General features: G+C 51.4%; 2 protein-coding genes, 1 long non-coding RNA gene and 1 pseudogene across 4 annotated transcripts in view; 2 read left to right on the top strand and 2 right to left on the bottom strand.

The window, feature by feature from the left end:
• Positions 1 to 6,056, bottom strand: part of LOC146421301 (uncharacterized) — a 167,787-nt pseudogene that overhangs the window by 15,853 nt on the left and 145,878 nt on the right. The gene's annotated exons all lie outside the window — the stretch shown is intronic.
• The window catches only part of LOC146421311 (uncharacterized), a 141,095-nt gene that overhangs the window by 85,621 nt on the left and 49,418 nt on the right, over positions 1 to 6,056 (bottom strand). The gene's annotated exons all lie outside the window — the stretch shown is intronic.
• LOC146421312 (uncharacterized) overlaps positions 1 to 6,056 on the top strand; it is a 107,251-nt gene that overhangs the window by 64,729 nt on the left and 36,466 nt on the right. The window lies entirely within an intron of this gene.
• Positions 271 to 2,390, top strand: LOC146421315 (uncharacterized). The gene is made up of 4 exons (XR_014848736.1): positions 271 to 517; positions 833 to 937; positions 1,171 to 1,558; positions 1,651 to 2,390. It is a non-coding gene; the product is annotated as an uncharacterized LOC146421315 (long non-coding RNA).

Below are 6,056 nucleotides of genomic sequence, written 5' to 3'. Positions count from 1 at the left end.
TGGGAAGTTTTCTTGTGTTTTTGTAAATAAAGATAAAGTTTGGATGTTTTGGAACAGTGTCCCAGAACTTGGACAGTGCAGGCCTGGCCAATCAGGACTGGGGGAAGGCTTCTGACTGACCAATCTGGGTGACTTTTGAGAACTCTATAAATGTGATGAAATCAAAACAATAAAGGTCATTCCTTCTTGCCACTGAGAACCGATGCATTCATTACTCTGCTAGCTGCTCAACAGCGACAAGCCGGCAGTGCCTTCCAGAGCCAACACCAGCCGGGGCCTCTCATCGTGTACAGAGCCGCTGTTGAGATTCCCGAGGATGCCCTGGGTGCCCAGGATGGATCAGCAACCAGGGGGACAGAGCTGCCTCAGCTGCCAGACCCTGCTGGGCACAGGCAGGGAGAAGCTGCTTCTCTCTTGGGGCAGAGTGAATCGCAGCTCAGGAATGGCATTGGAGAGAAGTGCCAGGATGGATCAGCAATGGGAGTCACACACAGAAAGAGCCTCGGAAGAAATCTGGGTGAGTGCAGGGCCAGCGCTGTGGCCTGTAGGGAGGGGACAATGGACAGTGTGAGCACAGGGCTGGCAGGGTGTGGCTGTGTCCAGGGCTCTGCAAGAGGCCTGGTGCTCTGCTGGACTGACACACCTGGCTTTGGGCAGTTCTCATACCCTGGCTGTCCCCTGGCTGTGTCCCTTGTCCCTGTTCATGCTGCCAGCTCAGTGAGTGGCACACGGGCTGAGGGTCCCTCCTGTGCTCCCTGGGCGTTAGGTGGGAGATGTGAGGGCTGGGCCTGCTCAGGACAGCTCCATGCTCACAGCCTATGCCTCTTTCCAGCTCCTGTTGAGTGGAGCAGATCCCATACCGTGCTCACCCTGCTGATGCTGACTCTGCTCCTGCTCCTGGCTGTGGCTCTGGCGGTGTCCTTGGCTGCTGTGTCAGGTAAGGAGGAGCAGCAGCCTCAGCCCAACCCCTCGGGGCACTGCGGGCTCACTGCTCCCTCACGGCCGGGATCGTCCCTCAGCCCCGCTCTGACCAATCAGCGTGCGAGAACGAGGAGTGGCGGCTGAAGCAGCCAATCGGTGGGGCAGTGAGTTTGAGCGGGAAAATCAGCCAATGGGAGCTCGGGCTTCTCCGTGAGGGGAGAATCCTCAGACCTTCTGTTCGCTCTGCAGGGAGAAGACATGGAGAGACTGCAGTTACTTCAGTTACCCCTGACACTGCACGGCTGCTGGCCTGTCCCCATGGCTGGGTTGGGTACGACGGGATCTGCTAGTTCCTCTCGAGGGATCATATCACCTGGGATCAGGCTCAGAGTCAGTGCTCCGAGCTTGCAGCCTCCCTCGCTGTGCTCAAAAATAAGGAAATGGTGAGTGAGGGATTTTGGGGTGGCTGAGGGGAGCCTGGGGAGCTCCTGGGCTAGGGGTGCAGCTCTGACTGTTGGCTCCTCTCTCCTTGCCAGGAGCTCCTCTTTCACCTCTGCAAGAACGACGATTCCTGGCTCAGGCTGCACAGAAAGGACCAGCGGCTGCAGTGGGTGGATGGCAGCAGCTTCAGCTCCTTGTGAGTTCTGGGGGGCACAGGCAGGGCCTGGGGGCACAGGGGCACAAAGTGTCTCCCTGAGGTTCCAGCGCTGTCTCTGCTCCTCCCTGCAGGGTTCGTGTCCTGGGCAATGCAGGGTGTGTGCACTTGGCTGAGAATTATCTTGGGAGACAGCCCTGCTCAAATCCACTGCCCTATATCTACAGCAGACCCCAAACTCATCTGTAACGCGATGGAGAAAAGATCTCTGTTCGGGGAGTGATCTTCACCTCTTCCCCCAGCATGGGGATGTTTTTCCTCAGCTGCAACATCTGCCTTGCACTGATCCTCAGTGTCATCTCAGTGCTTGTTCTGCAGGAGATGAACCTGCAGGAGGAGGAAATGATGTGGAAGCTGCTATGTGGCTGTCTGGGCTGGGGGTTGCTTTCTACCTCTGGAGTCATTCTAGGCTTCCTGTTTCTCTTGCCCTACATGTTTCTATAGTGATCTTTTCTATAGATACCGATACAAGTCTGTGGGAAGAGATTTCAAGCACATTCTCCTAATACCGTATTTCTACGCTAATCCTGTATCTATACATTGATCTACCTCTTTGTATACAGACTATGAACAGGTACTTCATATGAATGTGACCTTCCTTGGTGTAAGGTAGCGATAATGCCAAGGTGTGGATTTGACCCCACCTGGGCCATTTCCTTAAGGACTGGACTAATCCTTGTGGTCCCTTCCAGCTCAGAGCATTCTTTGAGACATCCTTGTGTGACCTCCATCAGTAGTTATGGTGCCAATGTTGCTGTTGTTGTTATTTACAGTATTGTTTTATTACTTTCACAATAAATGCTTGTCAAAGCTGCACTGTCCCTCCTCTCCCTGCAATACCTGCAGCTCTGTCCCTTGCCCTGCTCCCCCTGCCCCGGGGGCTGCGTGCCGAGCCAGAGCCTCTTCCCAGTGCTCCCAGTGCTCCCAGTCTGCCCGTGCAGCCTCCAGCAGCCAGCGAGGCCTTCAGCTGGGCCGGCAGAGAGGAGCTGCTGGGAGCTCCCAAATCAGTTTGGTTCCGTTTGTCCTTCCCAGCCTGGGGAACAACGATTTGGGAGTTTTCTGCCCAAACCATGTCTGTTCCTCCGCTCAGCTCAAGAGTTTGGGGAGATTTTGGCTTTTTGGGGGAAATCAAGGCAATGTGGGGACAAGGCGGGATTGTCCCTCAGCCGCGTTCTGACCAATCAGAGCTCGAGATCAAGGAGTGGCGGGAGATTCAGCCAATCAAAAGGAGTGGTGGTGTTTGGGCGGGAACATCAGCCAATGGGAGTGAGGGGTGGGCTTTGGGCGGGTTCTATAAAAGGATCTCTGAGGGGCTTGAAGCTCCCCAGAGCCTCAAAGTCAGACTCGGGATTGCCCTGGAATGTCCCGGGCTGGGCAGGAGGCCAAGGAACTGCTGTGGTGAGTCCGGGATGGAGCAGAGACTTCCTGCAGCCCCGGCAGGAGCCCAGGCTGGAGCAGAGATACCTCAGAGAGACCCCGAGCCCGTGGGAAGCCCCTCAGAGCCATGGCAGTTGCTCCCGGCGGGACTCCCGGCCTGTTCCTGAGGGACTCTGTGCAGTGCCTCACAGGATTCCATCATTCCATTGTGAAATTCCACCCTCTGGCGGAGGCACTGGGCTCCACCTGAATTGTTGTGCAGCGATGGTGGCAGCAGCTCCCACATCCTCCCTGTTGGCTCCCACATTCCCCCCAGCATCTCAAAATGTCGGGAGAGGAATGAGCCTGGAATGTTCTGGGGCACTCAGGAGGCCAAAGAACTGCTGTGGTGAGTCCGGGATGGAGCAGAGTCTCCCTGCAGGAGCCCAGGGGATGCCTGAGAGAGACCAAAGCTGCTCTGTCAGTGCCCTCCTCACCCTAGGCAGGAAACAGTAGGAATATGTATTAGACTGCTGCAATAGAAAAGGTTTTTCAAGCTTATCTCCATCAATATCAGGTATCCTTCTGGTTAATTGCCAAGCACCCAGCGCTGTTACTTTGCTTTATTAAATCTTTTAAATGTTAACAGGACAGTGATACCTTTCACACAAGGAAAGGCTGGAGGGTCAGGATAAGGGTGGGGAGACATCACTCATGGTTGTAACAGAAGCGATTTGAGGAAATTAATTGAATTGATTATCAAACAAATCACAGCAGGAGAATGACTAGTAAAATAAATCCTACAAAAACACCTTCTTCCCGCTCCTCTCTCCTTTCCAGGCTTCCCTTTATCCTCCCCACACAGGGACTGGGATCACAGCCAGCTCATGTCACGACTTTTGTGGGGTTTCTGCTCCATCCCAGACTCACCCACAGCTCTCAGCACCTTCAGCTCCAGGTCATCCCAAACTCTCACCTGTCCCCCGAACCAGGAAATGCCTCTGAAACCAGAAAATCAGCTGTGAAAAATGGGTGTTTGCAGTTGTTAATAAACGAGCCCCGAGGGGATCTGCAAAAGCCAGATTTAATCTTAAGCGACAGAATGACAGAGTTCTTTGGCAAGAGTCACCCTGCTGCTTACGGGGCAGTCAAGGCACATCAAGGGGAAATAAGCAAAAAAACCCAGACAAATCGCAGGATATTAAACTGGAAAGGGAGCGAAGAACACTGTGGGTGTGTGAAAGCATGCTGAGGAGGAGGATAAAAAGAAACCAGGTGTAAAAGCTTCACAGCACTCAAACTTATCGGTATTTTAAGTTCTCTGAATCTATAGCTTAACTTATGCCTTCACTGATGTCTCAACTGAACAGCGGAACAACATTTGGTAGAATTTAACTTGGCTTAAACCTTAACAATTTAATGGAGGAGTAACACTTAACATTTAGCCTGACTTATGCTTTAATTTAACAATTTAACAGAGGAGTAACACTTAACAACATTGAACCTGAGTTATGATTTTAAGGTCAAATTTAGCCACTTAACAGAGGAACAACACTTAGCAGCATTTAACTTGGTTTATAACTCTAACTTAACCTCACTTACAGGCCTGATTCAGTCAGATATCCGAGGCACTCAAACACCTCAGAGCAGCATTTCTGCCACATTTGCCAAAACACAGGCACAGTGTGTGCACACAGAAAGAGTCAGTGCCAGGGAGCTGTCAGGAATTCCCCTCGAGTGCAGCGAAATGCTCACTCTGGATCCATTTCCGTCTCCCCAGAGAGGGAAGGGTTGATGTTGCAGAGCAGAAAGGCCTTGCAAAGTGAGGGCCTTGCTGCCCTTGTAAAATCCTTGCTCACTTCTGTTACTTTGGCGAACTAGAAAAGCATTCTGGGAACGACTCAGCCAAGCTGGAGGTGAAAAACAAGTTACATAATTGTAAAACAATTATTAGTACCAATAAGTGCTCTCACCGTGGAGCTCGTGGGTGGTTGTACCTGATGCCTGTTCCTATCATGGTCTATAGCAGTTGGTTAAACACATCTGTTATGCCTCACAAGTATGTAAATTCATAACAAATGAACGGTTTAGGAACCCTGGATTTTTGCAATAAAGGGGTCTTTGCCATACCATCGTAGAGATCGTGTGTTTAACGCCGCAGGTTGAGCCTCGAGGAGTGGGAGGTGCCTCGTTTTTTGGGGATCCCCCAAGTTCAGCAAATGGGAGATTTCCCAGCTTGGAGAGGCCTCACTCAGAGGGAGGAGCTGCTCCTCATTTTGGGGCTCATTTTGGATTGCTGTTTATAGGGCCAGAGAGATGGGCTTTAGTCATGTACAGGAAACCATGCTATGAAAAGACAACATCCATAAAGGAGACAGAGGAGTCCTGTGATTTTATTCGAATAAAGGGAGAGAATCCGATGAGGCACACGCCTGCGGGGTTTTCTTTCTCGAGGTTTCGGGGGGTGCAGCCCCCTTTTATCCCAAACTCCCGTCCATGTGTTGCCCTGTTCCTTCCCCCACTGGCTGACGTCCTAGGAAGGCACAGCCTTCCCGAACTGCCTACCACATATTTCCCCCTTGAACTTGTCATTTTATCCCAAAGTTCAGAAACTCAGGCTTGTGCAGACCCGTTTGGTGTTTCAGGATTTTTCTGTTTCTGGGCCCTGAGCAGATGTCATGTGGCAATTCCTGGCATTTACCCAGAGTCAGACTGTGACATATTCAAACCTGCAGCTTGAAGTTGATCCAGTTAACACCCATCCCCTCTGCCATGGAATTGTAAAGACATCAGCACACATCTTCCCTATCAGAACAATGCTTCACCTAGCCACAGTTTGGGTCTCAGCTTGCTTAGAAAGTGTGAGCGCAGGGATGCTGTGGCATTCGGCAGGGAAAAAGGGTGTATTAAACCTTATAATTTATGCTTGGATTTTGTATCTTCGAGGTCTTTCCTAACCTAAACGCTTTTGATTCTTCTGCTGTTTTTTCTGCACAGGGAAACACAAACCTTTTTCTTTTCATAAGGCAAAGAGGAGCTCGTTGGACACGTGCCTGAGATGCAGCGATGTTTTACCATCAGCTCAACGGAGCTAACGGGGCGAGGAATTATTTTAATTGGGCAG

The sequence above is a fragment of the Lichenostomus cassidix genome, unplaced genomic scaffold (assembly GCF_008360975.1).
Source record: "Lichenostomus cassidix isolate B80296 unplaced genomic scaffold, HeHo_3.0 HiC_scaffold_33, whole genome shotgun sequence".
Taxonomy (NCBI): Eukaryota; Metazoa; Chordata; class Aves; order Passeriformes; family Meliphagidae; genus Lichenostomus; species Lichenostomus cassidix.
Note: the sequence above shows the minus strand (reverse complement) of the source record. Positions and strands in the feature narration are given on the sequence as shown.